This window comes from Peromyscus eremicus, chromosome 10 (assembly GCF_949786415.1).
Source record: "Peromyscus eremicus chromosome 10, PerEre_H2_v1, whole genome shotgun sequence".
In the NCBI taxonomy this organism is placed as follows: Eukaryota; Metazoa; Chordata; class Mammalia; order Rodentia; family Cricetidae; genus Peromyscus; species Peromyscus eremicus.
In genome coordinates this window covers 81578744-81594752 of record NC_081426.1, presented here as the reverse complement: position 1 = coordinate 81594752, position 16009 = coordinate 81578744, and the positions used below count along the sequence as shown (strand labels likewise).

The following is a 16009-nucleotide window of genomic DNA, read 5'->3' as shown; positions in this document are numbered from 1 at the left end:
TTTTGAGCCCCTATTATGCTGTTTCTGTCACAATTCTTCTGTAGTATAATTTTAAATCAGGTATAGTGATATCTCCACCTTCAGTCTTTTTTCCCACATTTCTTTCTCTATTCAGGATCATTTGCATTTCTATAAATATTGGGATTGCTTTTTCTAGTTTTGTGAATAATGTATTTTGAATTTTGTTGGGATGGTGCTGAATACATTGCTTTTGAAAATATACACATTTTCACAATATTAATTTTGTCAGTCCATGAGCCTGGCACATCTTCCCACTTTTTAGTGTCTTCTTCAGTTTCTTCAGAGTTTTAAAAGTTTTTATTGCAGATATTTCAATGAGGTTAACTCTTACAACTTCTTGATGAGGCTGATTCATAGATATTTAAAGCTATTGAGGATGGTGTTATCTTTGTTTCTTTCTCAAAATATCCATTGCTGTCATGTAAGAAAGCTACTAATTTTGAATATTGAGTTTGTGTTCTGCTATTTACTGAAAGTATTTGTCAGTTCTCAGAGTTTTCTGACAGCCTTTATGTTCTCTTAAGTGGAGGGTAGCATCGATTATATGTTTATTTAGCCTGTATATTGTGATGAGGTATGTTTCCTCCACTTCTAGGTTCTTTTGGGGCTTTTACCAAGAAGTGGTAATAGACTTTATAAAAGGACACTCCTTCATCTATTGAGATAATTGTCTCATTTCTGGCCTCAAATTCACCGTATTACCTTATTTATTGACTTGTACATGTTGAACCTTCCTTCTTTGCAACCCTAAAATGAAGCCATTTTGGTCATGATGAAATAGTCTTCTAATGTGTTGTTGAATTCAGTTTGCAAGTATTTCACTGAAAAAATTTGAACCTGTGGTCATCAGGCAAACTCAATCTATAATTTTTTTGCTGTGTTCTTACCTAGTTTGGGTATCAATGTGATCCTGGCTTCATAAAAGGAGTTTGGTCACATTCCTTCCCTTTATGTTTTATGGAATGATTTCAGGAGCGTTGGTCTTAGTTCCTTTTTAAAGGTCCAGTAGAATTCAGCAATGAATCCATATGTGCCTGGACATTTTTTAGCTGAGACTTTTTATTATAGTTTTAATCTTATTGCTAATTATAGGTTTATTTAAGATGTCTACATACTCAGTTTTGGTGGACCATGTATGTTTATGTGTCTATAAATTTATGCATCTCTTCCAGATTTTCTGATTTGTTGGAATATAGATTTTACATTAAAAAACACTATTTTATTACATTTTTTGAAAATTTCATACACGCATACAATGTATTTTTATCATATTCACTTCCCACTTCTCCTCTTCACTCCTCCCAGATCTACTCCCACCTCCCCACAACTTCATGTATTCTTTTTGATAATAGCCTAAGGATTCCAATTTGTGCTGCCCACATACTCAACAGGGCTATCCGTGGAGCATAATCAATCTACCAGGAGCTATGCTCTTTAAGAAAACTGGTTCCTTTTCCTAGACGACATCAATTGTCAATAGCTCCTCAGTTGGGGGTGAAGGCTTGTGAGCCCCTCCATATTTCATCCTAGAATGTTGATTGACTCTGTCTTGTGTGGGATTGTGCAGACAGCCACAGGGCTGTGAGTTTCTCCCTGATTTCTATCTTTTACAGTCTTTCCACACCCTCTTCCCCCATGGTCCCAGAAATACAGGCTGTTTTTTAAAGTGCAACTTAATAATACTCTTAATTTCATTGCCATTTGTTGTAATGTCTTTAATTTCTAATTTTATTAATTTTGGTTGTCTCTCACTATCTTTTGCTTAGTATAGCTAATGGTCTGCCAATCTATATCTTTCCAAAAACTAACTTTTGTTTTATTGATTTTTTTTTCATTTCTATTTTATTAACCTATGCCCTGATGTTTATTATTTCTTTCCATCTACTAATTTTGGTTTATTTTGTTCTTGTTTTCTAAGACATTGAGGTAAATTGTTAATCTATTAATTTGAAATGTATTTTTTTTACAAGAGCACAAATCCACTTTTATTTATTTATTTTCATTACTTTAAATGCAGGAAGGGTACAGCATCACACGGATTCTGTGTCCAATGGCCTTTGCAGGAAGGTTGCTTCAGAATTTGGCAGAAACCATGCCACTGTTTCCATGGCCTGGGTTACTTTTCCCCAGATCACTCTGGTTTTGTTTGGTTTGTTTCCAGGTGTCACTGTGTTGTTATTTGCTTTATACACAGAAGCACATCTCTTGCCCAAGTAGAATTCAGTTTCATCTCGAGCATAAACACCTTCAATTTTAAGAAGAGCTGTATGTTCTCTCTGGTTCTGGAGACCTCGCTTATAGCCAGCAAAAATGGCCTTGCACCAAAGCCCCAGACATATTTGCCTTTTAGAAGTCTTGTTCCCAGCAGGCCTTCACCGGCACCAAGATGGCGGAAAGATGAAATGTACATTTTTAATGTACATATTTATTGCTATTTTTATCTCTCAAAAGCACATTCATCATGTCCCACAGATTCTGGTATGCTGTGTTTTCATTTTCATTTGGCTCCAGAATTATTTTTATTTCTCTCCAGAGTTATTCAGTGTCCACTAATAATTCAATAATATATATATGCTCTATGGTTTTTCCAGATGCTCATTTTTACTTTTAGTACAGTATGATCAAATAGAATATAAGATGTTACTTACACTTTTAAAATTTTACTGACTTGCTCTCTATTCTAAATATAGTTGATTTTGGAGAAAGTTCTATGGATTGTTGAGAATAACAAGTATTCCCCACTGTTGGTTAGGGTAGTTTAAGAGTGTCTGTTACGTGTGTCTGATCTAAGGTATCATTAACTTTGGTATTTCTTTGACAACTCTTTGTCTGGATGACCTTGCTACTATTGAGAATGGGATGATAAAATTATCCATTATTATTTATTATTATGTTGGAGTCACTTTGTGCCTTTATCTATAGTGGCATTTTTATGAAATCTGGTACATATATGTTTAGAATTGCTATCTCATCTTGATGGGGTTTTTCCTTAACCAATGTACTTCTGTCATTTCAGGCAGTCACCTGACTTATGGGGAACAAAAGGAAAAAGTGTAAGATTTTCTGTTTGGAAAGCTGTGTAAGGTTTTTGCTCTTATAAACTTTGGCTTTGCCTTTATGTAGTTCACATTTGACTAGCAATGATCTACACTGGTGCTGTGGGATAATGTTCTTGTGAACTGGTTTAATAAAATGCTGATTGGCCAGTACCTAGGCAGGAAGTATAGGTGGAGTGAGCAGACTAAAAGAATTCTGAGAAGATGAAGGGCAGAGTCACCAGACAGACACAGAGGAAGCAAGATGACAAGGCAGAACTGAAAAAAGGTACCAACCTCTGTGGCTAAACGTAAATAAGAATTATGGGTTAATTTAAGTGTATGAGATAGTCAGTAGTAAGCCTGAACTAATGGCCAAGCATTTATAATTAATACAAGCTTCTGAGTGGTTATTTTATAAGCATTTGCAGGTCTGTAGGATGCCAGGTGGGACCTGAGAAACTTTCCAACTACACACTGTTGCTGGCTTAGGAGAGCAAACTAACAGCCATCCAGAAATTTTAGGAACCAGCTGAAAACCACAGAGAGCTTGAGAGAAAACATGTTGTGAGCACTTATATCCTAGAAATTCACATATGTTAAAATTCAGGATTTTTCTTCTGGAAAGCTTTTTATGGAAACACTGCTGAGAGCAGTTCTGTGGCTGATGGGAAACCAACAGCTACACAAGTCAGGCTCTGAAATCCATCACTGCTTTAGCTTCAAGCCCAGCTTTCCTGACCTTTGCTCTTAGCTAATGAGGAAGCCAAGCATGAAGGTTAATGCAGACCCTTTCCTAGTACACATGAGTAACTGGCTCTAACTTCCCCAATGATATTGCTAAGCTTTCCTTTGAACTACACTGAAACCCAAGATGTTTCCGTGCAATGTACTCCTCCTTCATCTGGAGCAAGAGCTACATCACTATCTGATTGTTCACCCAGCTTTTCCCATGTCCCTCCCCATCTCCCACACACATTTTCCTTTGTAAACCCCCTGCATATCCAACCTTACGTTGTCATTTCCTTCTTGAAGAATTCGAACTAACTAATACATACATTCAAGCACAACTTCAGCTGCATCTAGATCAATATCTTGGGATTATAACATTACTGTGTGTTTCATCACTCTATTCTTCCAGGCACATTCATCCTCATTCATACCCCTGGCTCTGTTTTCCACAATGAACTTCCTTCTCTATTCCTCCGTGGTGTTCTGTTCTCTTCAGACCATGATTACTCACTCCTATTAAATGTTTCTAACTGCACGCGAAATAGGCACTGAAAGGTGCATAAATTTCAAATGAGAATATTCATAAAACTAAAGCAGCTTCTAGCTCAAGATACAGAGCATTTCCAGTACATCGGGATATCTTCATATTACTTTCTAATCATGCCCTGTTCCCAAAACTTTCCAAGGTTCTGACTTCTAATCGTGCATTACTTTTTGCAAGCTTGTTTCCTTTTAATATAAGAAGTAAAAAGGTTTGTTGTGGTCCCCGGTTTTAGCATATGCACCATTGGCAGTGTTGTTGAGGGGAGCCTGTGGGAAAGCAATGTATCACGACTGAAATGAAATGTGGAGAGGTGTACTCACCTCATGGTAGCCAGGAGGAAAAAAAGAAGGAAAGGTTAGAGCATAACTCCCTCCTTCAAGGACATGTCCCAGTGACCTGATTTTCTCCCATTAGGCCCCTATCCTAAAGGCCCATCACTCAGTACTGCCACAGGCTGACAGTTAAGCTTTAAGCATACTGTCCCTTAGAGGACACATTCAAGACACAGCACTAGGCCATGAGTAATGTCTGCCTCTCCTTTAGTACATAGGACCAGTTCTCTCAGCTGCATCATTTGTACTCTCACCAGCAGAATTTGATGGTCCCAGTGGCTCAAGATTCACATCAAACAATGGAGCTGACTGTTAATTGAACTGTTTGGATGAGTGTGGTCATTTTTTCAACTACACAGCACTGATACTTAGGACATCTAATTGCTTTGTCTCTGGATTTTATACCACAAAGAGTGATTACCATTCTTTTTTTAAATTATTTACTATCAGTAGGTGTGTATGTATGTTGGTGTGTGTCCCGGTACCCACACACCACCATGCATGTGTGGAGGTAGGATAATGACTTTCAGCCTCAGTGCTTCCCTTCTGCAGTGGGTTCCGGACACTGAACCTGAGTTGCCAGGCTTGCACTTCGAGTACCTTTACCTGCTGTGCGATTTCACCAGCCATACTGTCAGCAGTTTGAGCTAAGCTCTTTCACTGAGTTTAACTCTACCTCTGAGTCATGGTGTTGTGACTTTCACATCCTCCTGGAATGCAGAAAATAGTAGCTGTCCTCAATCCACCCTTCAGTTTGTTGTGCATATTAATGGATATCATGACCACGTACCAAAGCTACATTTTATTTCTAAATCAAGGATGCAAATTTTAGAAGTATAGTGACTTAAATGTCCTCTGTCTCTCTGTTTCTCTATTTGTTTCTCTCTCTCTGTATCCATGCGCATGCATACAGAGGTCAGAGGGGAACATCTGGGGGCTTTATCATTCTCTGCCTTGTTTAACTAAAACACAAGGTTGAAAGTCTCTCACTGAGCCAAAACCTTGCCATTTTGGCTAGGCTAGCTGGCCAGCAAGATGCTGGGATTCTTCTGTTGCCATTCCCCAATTCTGAGGTTACAGACATAAGTGTCCATGCCCAGCTTTTTTATGGGTGCTGGAGGTTCAAACACAGAATCCTCAGGCTTGTGGAGAAAGCATTCTCACCCACTGAGCCATCTCCACAGCCTCTTAAATGTGTTCTCTAGAAATGATCAGCTATGACCAGCTCTGTTCTTGTTCCTATAGCAACCAAGCAAAGGGTGGCAGAAAGTGACACGTCTCCTACTCTTTGGCCCCAGGCCATATGAGATAAGAGCTTGATTCAGGTGAATTCCAGTTCTGTTGGTTTTGTGAAGATAACTGGTTTCTTTTTTTTTTTTTTTTTTCTTTTCATTTTGTTCAGGCTCCATACATTTCTTTATTTGATATTACAGGATATCAAAATTACTCATGGACATTATAAAACAGAAGCCAAATTCATTTACAATTTTCTCATTCAGAAAGCAATAGGACTTGGTAGCATCGATATCATTATGATCTGGATTGGAAAATAGGCTCCAGAATTGAAAAGGTCAAACATGGGCTTTTGAAATCTTGTAAGTGACCTACTTTTGCTAATCCTGGTTGATTGGTAGTATTTAGTTTGGGCTTTTCCTTTCTTTAAGCACCCAACTGATCTCTAATTCTGTATGTCTTGGCTTTAGAGGGACCAATGCAAATTCTGCATTTAGGCCTGAGTTAGGAAAAAGAACAAAAACTAAGTTTTAGGGTATATAACTGTTCCTCATAGTAGTACAATGTGGTTTAAGACCCAAAGACAATACACACTAAAACTGAAAACATTGCAGATGAAACTCTATCCTGATCTCAGTGTGTTGCTTGTTAATTGTAATCATCATTGGAGTAAATCCAGGCTACGTCTTGAAAAATATTTGTGTAACCACCTAGGAAAATATTATACCAGACTAATACACTTCATTTTTTCCAGGAGACATGCAAATGAGGCACAAGGTTGGCAGTTTCATTTCTTCAGATTGCTTTTCCAAGAAGTGACTAGATGATTGAGTTGCTTTCTAAAGCTTTATTTTAATAATTTAGTGCTTTGAAAAATCTTTAAAAGATAGAAATGTGACTTGTTCATTTTATAGATTTTAATGAATTCTTTTATTTATTTATTTGTGTATGTGTGTGTGTGTGTGTGTGTGTATGTGAGAGAGAGAGAGAGAGAGAGAGAGAGAGAGTGGTGACTGGGTAGGTGTGACACAGCAATGATAGGTATATAAGAGAACAACTACTTTTGGGAGTTACTCTGTTGCATGGATTCTCAGGATCAAACTCAGCAGTCAGACTTACAGGGCAGGCAAAGTATTTTTACCTACTGAGCCCTCTCACCAGCCCGAAATGAGTATCCTGAAGATACACAATATAAATGGAGTTATTACATTTTAAGGAATAAAAGGCAAATTTGAGAGAGCAAAAGAGAGTAGAAAATATGAAGCTGTGGGGTATATAGACAAATGATGTATGATGGACCCTTAGCTTTGAACCAACCTGCCAACGAATGTTACAAAACCATTTATAAATGCATAGGCCATCCATTTACAGTTAGTAGACTGTTGATAGCTGTAATCTAATATAGATGGGACTTTTACCATTGTGTCACATGAATGAGTAAGCTGTGTATGAGTTCTGGCAGGATTGGTGGGGCAGATGCTAGACTCTGACAAGGCCTTGGAACATGGTGCTTAGGTACAGCTTCATCAGAGTCCCAAAGGCGGGAGGCCTACAGCTGGCATCTAGCCATGCTTAACACAATGGGTTAGATGTGGTTCCTGCCCTGATTTCTTAGAAGTGCAGTGCCTTTATGAACACTCAGACATACACAGCACTTGTCAATGCCTGTGGGATACGGAATATTCTGTTGCAGCTACAGCCAACGTTGATGTTAATGACTGCTTTTTACTCAGTACTTAGGGAAAGAAGCTGTGACTTACATGTATCGCCTACACTTCCCAGCATGGCATCTAAGAAATGGTTGCTAATTCTTATGAAGCTGGTTTGAATGAACCCATAGAATTCTGTGACGTAATAATGAAGACAGACTTGAACCAGAGGATCTGATGCCACGTTGTGGCTGAGGTAATCTTGAAGAAGTCCAGTAAATTCCCTGAATTTTAATCCCAACTATTAGACAAGACAATATTCCTTCCTCAAGTGTTCCACTAAGAGCTGGAGAGATAGCCCAGTCAAGCCTATGTTTGCCTTGCAAGCCTGATGGCCTAAGCTTGATTCCCCAGAACCCACATTTAAAAAGGCATCGTAGCACATGCACACTTGTAATCCCAGCCCCAGGGAGACAGAGATAGGCAGATCCTTGGGGCTCACTAGCCAGACAGCCTACTCCACTTAATAAGTTCCAGGTCAGTAAGAGACCCTGTCTCCAATGAAAATTAGGTAGTATCTGAAGAATGACATCTGTGTTGTCCTCTGGCCTTCACATGCTCACACATACATGTGCATACAGCCAATACACACGTGCACCCCCACATACATAAACATGCACAAACATGAATACACACATTCAATGTGTTGTACTAAAATAAAAGCATTCACAAATATCAATTAAATCAAGTATAGGAATGCAATGTACGTCTAACATACATTCTGTCCTTGTGAGTCATTAACATTAAAATTCAGAGGGCACAAACTAGTTGTTTGTTTTGTCTTGTTTCTTGGACTTAGAATGAGGTTTTGCTTAAGCTTTCCATCTGATTTCCCCCAGTGAAGAATTTTCTGGAAGCCTTTATGTGAAGTTTTCATTCTTTGGAGCATGAGTATGAACAGCCTTTATGGGTACCAAGTTATGTTCAACTGTAAAATAACTATCAACGCATACAGTTCCCATTCTCTGTAAAGAAACACGTGAATATTACTATATCCAGAAATATTTATAGCTCCGGGAAGGAAATTTTGCACAGAAAGTGTTTTTATTCCTGGTCTTTGCAGCAGTGCTGGCATAAGATGTGCATTATTAGCTCACCATTGTTGTGGAAATTCAAAATTAATTTTGTGATCACGTCTAGGGTGAGTCCCTCAATGGATCCTTAGACACAGAGAGATACGGCAAGGATGAAGACTGGTCAGCACCATAGGATCTTGGGAGTCTTCTCCCTCAACCCCTCAATTTTTAAATTTTATTATTATTTTAATTATTTAAAACAATTTTAAATTTAAATACATGTTTATCATATTCCTCTTTCCTCATCAACTCCTTCCAGATCCTCTCCCCCTCCCTGCCCACCCAACTTTAAGTTCTTTCTTTAAAAAAAAAAAAAACACAAGAAAACAAAATAAACCACACCCAGAAAGAAAAAAGGATACCTTTCAAGTGTAATCAAATAAAGGTATACACACACACACACACACACACACACACACACACACACACAGAGTGTATATACATATACACGTTGGTCAACCACTCCTGCGCATGAAGCCTGTCCTGGAGTGGCTGATGTACCCTGTGTCACTCCATTGGAGAACACTGATTTTCCATCTCCTAGCAGGTGTAAGTGGCAATTCAGTTATTAGCCTTTACCTTAGTGGCTAGGTATTCTTCCTTCCTTCCTTCCTTCCTTCCTTCCTTCCTTCCTTCCTTCTTTCCTTCCTTCCTTCCTCCCTCCCTTCCTTCCTTCCTTCCTCCCTTCCTTCCTCCCTTTTTTCCTTCCTTCCTTCCTTCCTCCCTTCCTTCCTTTCTTCCTTCCTCCCTTCCTCCCTTCCTTGTTTCTTTCTTCCTTTCTTTCTTTTTAAAATATAACAAAACAAAATACAATAAAATAAAATGAAAACTACCACATCAAAGTTGGACAAGACAAACCAACAGAAGAAAAAAGAACCCAAGAGAAGGCATAAGAATCAGAGACTCACTTGTTCGCATGCTCAGGAATTCCATAATTAGTTTTTAATTGTATTTTTAATTAGCTTATGAAATAGTACATTAGGATTTTTAATACATCCTCGGTTTCAACCAGCTCTGCCTGCTCCTCTTCCCAGGCCCCACTACTATCTCCCCTTAGACATTTCCGCTCCCCTAGTATGCCCCTGGTACTTTCACATCACGGGTAGTCTACTGTTATCCCTTTCTTGAGACCCCCAGCCCCAGCCACCTCAGTGACCCTTTTCTAGTTTTCTGGACTCTACTGGGCCTGGCTTACTTCGCTCAGTATAATAATATTTCCAGTTCCATCCATTTTCCTGAAGTTTTCATTTTTCTTTACATATAAACAAAATTCCATTGTAAATATGCACCACATTTTCATTACCCATTCGTAACTTGACTTGCATCTAGCTCGTTCAACTTCCAACCTATTATGACTAAAGCAGCAGTGAATAAGGATATGAAAGTATCTCTGTAGCAGGATAGTGTAATTGGGTATGCATCCAGGAGTGGCCTAGCTGGGTCACATGATAATTCTATTTTTACCTTTTTGGTTTCCATGGTGGCCTCACCAACAATATACAAGCATTGCCATTTTGTCACACCCTTGTCAGCATTTATCATCATTTGTCTCCTTAACCACAGTCATTCTGACTGGACGAAGTGGAATCTCAAAGTAGTGTGAATTTGCATTTCCCTGATGGCTTGAACACTCTTTGAAACTAGTAAAATTTCAAGATCTCATGATGACTTGTACCATGGGGGTTGGGGGGGGCAGTAGAAACAGGAGCAATGAGAGAGGGAGATTGGGTGGAAAGGAAGGAAGATAGAAATAAAATTGATAACTGCTTAAACATTAACCGAAATAAAATAACAGACAGAAGCAGCCCATGCTTCAACTGGAAATTCAATACAATTAGTTTGAATTAAAAAATACATGAATATTCCTCACCTAATCTTCTCAACATACTACCAGTCTAGAATATCTGTTTCTGACTGCCGAGTTCCTTGTTTTTAGGGATACAGGGAAGATCTCAACCTTGTGTTAGAGTCCAACTGGAGGCCTTTCTAACGAGGTGGCATCGGATAGAATGCAAGGGGCAAGGGCAGATAACAGTCAAGAGGGAAGTGACGGGTCAGAACTGGAAACTCAATCTCCGTTATTACCTCAAAAGGAGGGAAGGACATAGTTAGAGGGAAAAGGAAATGATCCAAAGCCAGAGTTGAAAACAGAGCACAATCGGGGAAATTATATGATTCTAGGAGAAAGTTTCCTTGCCAAGTTAAAGTGGATCTTTGCTTTGGCTCAATCCCAGACAGGTGTTATGGAGTTGTAAGACAGTCCACACAAAGTCCCACTAAGGAGATTTAGTCTTAATATTTCATTCTCTGTGCATGTCAATCTTTTTCTGTCTTCACATGCCCCACTTTCTACAAAATGGGAGATCAAAAAAGATTCTTTCAGAAACAAATTGGTAATAGAAAAGAACCAAGCAGATATAGAGCTTGTCCAGTCTGCAGAGGCCTCTGAAAGTCACACACACTGTAAAAGGAATAAGATAGGAATGAAAACAGAGCAAAGCAGAAAGTGCTGAGGTTTTCTTCTTTATTCAGATGCCAGGTTCAATACCCACTCAGGGCTAACATGGAAAATTTATAGAAGGGCTGATCTGAAATTCTCCAAAAATACCAAATCAAGGACCAGCCCATTTGAAGAGTGAACAAATAAATCCATGTGTCGATGCTTCTTTGTTTGCTTGTTTGCGTCCTCAAGAATAAACATCTAAGCAAAAACAAAACAGAACGTTGTTACACGATATTTTAGTGTTACTCGGTAAGATGCTAGGCAAAAGAAATTATTTCTCTGACGTAAAATAAAAATAGTAAAACAACCACAGATATTTGCACTTCAAGCATATCTAGTGGTGTACTTCACAAATGTCCTTAACTAACTAGAAGGTTCAAAACTCCCAAGAGGATCTTAGGATCTGAATTTTCTCAATAGGAGTATTGAATTGCCTGTCTATTGAATCGATACAAGACGGCCTGTGCTTGGGAAAGCTTAGAAATGAGCTAGTTACAAAACTTGACTGACAGCTGTGAAGAACTTTTCCAGTGTGGAGGGTGGTGAGGAAGATGGGGCACGTACATCAGAATGAGGCTGCTGCAGACCTGTGAATGCCTAAGCAGCAGCATCTCCTCCCTTAAAGGAAGTCAAATTACACAACACACGCAAAACAGGCTAAATACCCGACACAGAACCATTAGATGTGTTCAAACTACCTCACGGTGATATTTTCTAAAAGCTACTTGAATATTCTTCTAGACATGGCCGAACTTTGGGTGTAAACTTCTGTCATTGTCTTCCCATCTCCACACATCAGAGGTGGCACTTCGTTTAGTACTTTTACCTGATATTGTTAATAAGTCTCATAGGTTAATTAAGGATATTGAGAAGTACACCACTAGATATGATGCTTGAAGTGGAAACTTCTGGGATTGTTTTACCATCTCTATCCTCCATTAAAGGTATGTATTCAAGTTGATTGTTTGAAAATGCAGAAGCCAGTGTTTCTTTACTGATGAATTAGAGAACCCCTGACTGCCCTTTAGAAAAATCTTGAAGAATGGAGTTGACCCAGCACCTCTGAATATTCCCTAGTTGTTGTATACAGATGTTACAATGGCAAACCGGCATCCTTGACTCCGCTGTCAGGTTTCCTTTATAAGCAGCGAGTGGAGAAATTTCTGTCTTAGGAAACTTTCTGGTTCTTGTTGTAGAGCTGATACATCCTAAGAAATTTCCATTTACCATATTCCTACCATAAGTGAACTGGTTTTCCATCCTTTCTTCCAAAATTCCCCAAAATGACCCAGATACAAAACATTCATTTTGAGGTAAAAGTCCTATTCACCAAAATCTTGAGAATAAAATTATTTTGTCTGGGAAAAATCTAACTGCTAAATCTCTGTTTCAAAATGAATTTATAGGTAAAAAGTTGCTGCCTGTTTTTCAGTGCCAGAAAACTGAAGATGTACTCTGTAAATATTCTGAACAGTACAAGTGTTAATGTAATATTGTCCAGATACACTCAACTTAGATCACTAATTCACAGACTGAATACATATCTAAATATATTAATATAATGTGATAATATTTTGCAAATGATTAAAAGCATAATATTAAAATGAGATATTTAAATTTATTTTAATATCATTTATTTTATTTATAATTTTATTAAATCACATATGTCTTATATTTGTGCTTTAGATCATTCTAGTGCAATTCCTTTATTGTATTCACTTTCCCTTTCATAAGATGACATCATTTGACTCTTTTATGATGAGTAGATTAGCTAAACTGTAGACTATTACCCACAGCTACACTTAAATATTGGTATATTGAAATCTTCTGGGCATATTTACCCCAAGTGCCACAATCATACACAGCACTTTTCACTCAGAAAACTTCTTTACTGCCCAGTTGCTGGAAAATGAAGGCAACTCAAAGTAACCATGTTGGGATTAGGCAGGCTTTATGTATTAGGATATTGTTTTGTTCCCATGACCTCGGTCGGACATCTTTAGTTTGTAAGACATTCAGTTCATTTATCAAGCTGATGACAGAAGACACCAAGGCATCCCTTTCTTTAGTGCTATTCCTTGAATCAGCCCTTTCCGATCATAAAAGAATCCTTATGTCTTCTATCACACTATTTCAGTCACTGCCATCAGCCAGAATCTACACTTACTCTTGCCTGTTATCACAAATATATGGCCTGGCCTCACTTGGTCTCATGAACTCAACCACAGTAAGCCACACTTCAAAAAAAGTGACAGACCTCTCACTGAAGTTTACATTAGCCAATGGTTATGCTATTTCAAAGAGCTTTTAACTGGAATCAGCACTAGCTAGCTCTCTTTGCGTCACTGTGACCAAAATACCTAAGAGAAGCTATTCAAGGGAGGGAGATTTCTTTTAGCTCACTGTTTCTGGCCACAGCAGCAGGAGCATCCAATACACGTTGTTCTCATCAAGTTATAACAGGAAGCAGGAAGAGTGAGGAAGAAAGGATCCAGGAATAACACATCATCAAGGAGCCACACCCCTTCCTCTAACAACCTACTTCCTCCAGCCAAGCCTCTTCCCCAAGTTTCCATAATCTCCCAAACGGTGCCACCACCTGGAGACTAAACATGAAACCATGAACATGTCATACTCAAACAAGAGTGGAATAAATGGAGAAGTGCTTGACAGTATCTCATGTCTAATTTCTCTGTTCATAGGCATTTGGGTGAGGATATTAACATTTATGTCATGTTATCAGTTGTAGCATTAGTATTTGATCAGATACTGTGTTTCAATGACAAGAACAGGTTCTCACTCAAGTAACTGTCGATATATTGTTTTCTTACTACTTATTTGTTTCCTGGACTCATTCTGTTATTTTCCTTTGGATTACTGAATTATCAATGTGTAACTGAAGCCAAAGTCTTTAGTCACCCTGAACTATTTTCATGACTTTTTTACTTTGATTAAAACTAACTTAAATAAATGTTAAAAAAAATAACAAATAAAGATGATGATAAATAGCATTTCCTTTCAAAAATGCTAATTGTTAAAATTATTGATTTAGTACATGGTGTATTCAATGCATGTATTATGGTGTTTTACATTTAATGAAAGTTTAAAATAAACACTTTTTAATTATCTCTTTATGCCTTTTAATTTTCCTTCTATTTGGAAAGCTAGATTTGTAATTTTAAGGTCATACAAATGGACCAAATGTCTGAGGTAATGGCTTCAATATTTTGTCTAAGCATGTGTGCCAACAAAAAGCCCTGTCTTTATATCTAATTTAAAATCGATAAAAAGTCTTTTTCTGAAAAAAACAATCCATGTATATACCCAATTTTGCTGATATCATTAAAGCAAAATGCAGCATTGATTTAATCTATTAAGTTCATCAACTTTCCTTCCTCTCTCATCCTTAGTCTCACATTCACTCTCTCTTCTCTGTTCAGTGTGTGTGTATGTGTGTGTGTGTGTGTATGTGTGTGTGCATGATTACATGATGTTGAAATTCCAACTTAGTCTGTGTGATTCCCTTTCAGTAAAATATTTTTGCTGTCTCATAGTTATTAGCAATGTAGATGGGAGAGTAAAAACCTCACTTAGAATATTTTAAAGACGATAAAGATGATGCTAAGATGTCTTCATTGTGAAAATTCTCCAGGTCTGTACTTGTTTTCACTTTGCACTCAGTGTTGATCCCTGATCAGACCACAGATACGTACTTCCCGTGTTAGAGAGGATTTTCTGAGGCTGACAGGCAATTTCTTTGTTCTTCCCCCAGGTGACTCTGAAAAGCTCCTAATATTAGGCATCTTGAGTTGCTTCGTGGATCCTCACTTTGGAAATAGTATACAATTTCACAATTTGAAAGTAGCCTAATCGAAATGCATTTAAAAGTGTTAGTTCTAACTCTGATCTAATTCAAGAAATGCGGGTTCCACTCTAGGGGTTAGCACATGTGCCTGTTCAGTTTCAAACCAAACACCAGTCACACCGACTGCTCAAGTCGTGTCTGGGTCTTGCCTGCAGATCACTTCCTCTTGTTGTCTAGATCTCCCACTCCTACTCCTCCTTCCTCCCTTACTGTGACCAAATCCCACTTATATTTCAAAATCAAGTTAAGCTTTCTTAGGAACTTCCTAGTTAGTCACACTGGATAACACCTACTCCTTTCGATGAACTCAATTCTTATTAAAACTACTCATTCCTTTTCCTTTGCATTCACTTATCAAAGGTACAGGATGCGATACTGCAAGGGGTGCAGAGACCTTCACCTGAAATAGAAGGGCATGAGGCCCTGGGGTGTGATGAGTGCTAGAGTGCTTGCCTACCATGCACCAAGCTCTGGATTCAATTCCCAGCATCTTGTAAAACTGAACACAGAGCACCATGCCTGTAATCCCAAGAATTAGGGTGGGGGTGGTGGGGGTGAAAGCAGAAAGATTAGGAGTACAAGGTCATCCTTATCTACATAACAAGTCCAAGAACAGCCTAGGCTAAATAAGACTTTGTCTTGAAAATGAGAGAGGAGAGACAGAGACAGAGAGAGAGAGACAGGGACAGAGAGACAGAGACAAAGACAGACAGAGAGAGAGAGACAGAGAGAGAGAGAATTTAATTCAGAGGATAATTAAGAAATGTTCAACATGCTCTGAAATATAGATGGGAAGAAACCTCCTCTAGAGGAAATAATTAAGGTGTTTTTCAACAATGAACGCCAGAACTGAACTTCTACTTGGATCCTGTTTGTGTATCATTCATATACCTTTTATTAACTCTATTATGTTAAACACATGAGCTAATGTACAATAGGGATTTTCAAGTGAACTTAGC

The 16009-nt window shown here is 38.3% G+C and overlaps 1 pseudogene; it reads right to left on the bottom strand.

The window, feature by feature from the left end:
* Positions 1–2028: 2028 nt before the first annotated feature.
* On the bottom strand, positions 2029–4657 carry LOC131920440 (large ribosomal subunit protein eL33-like; annotated as a pseudogene).
* Positions 4658–16009: the final 11352 nt, after the last annotated feature.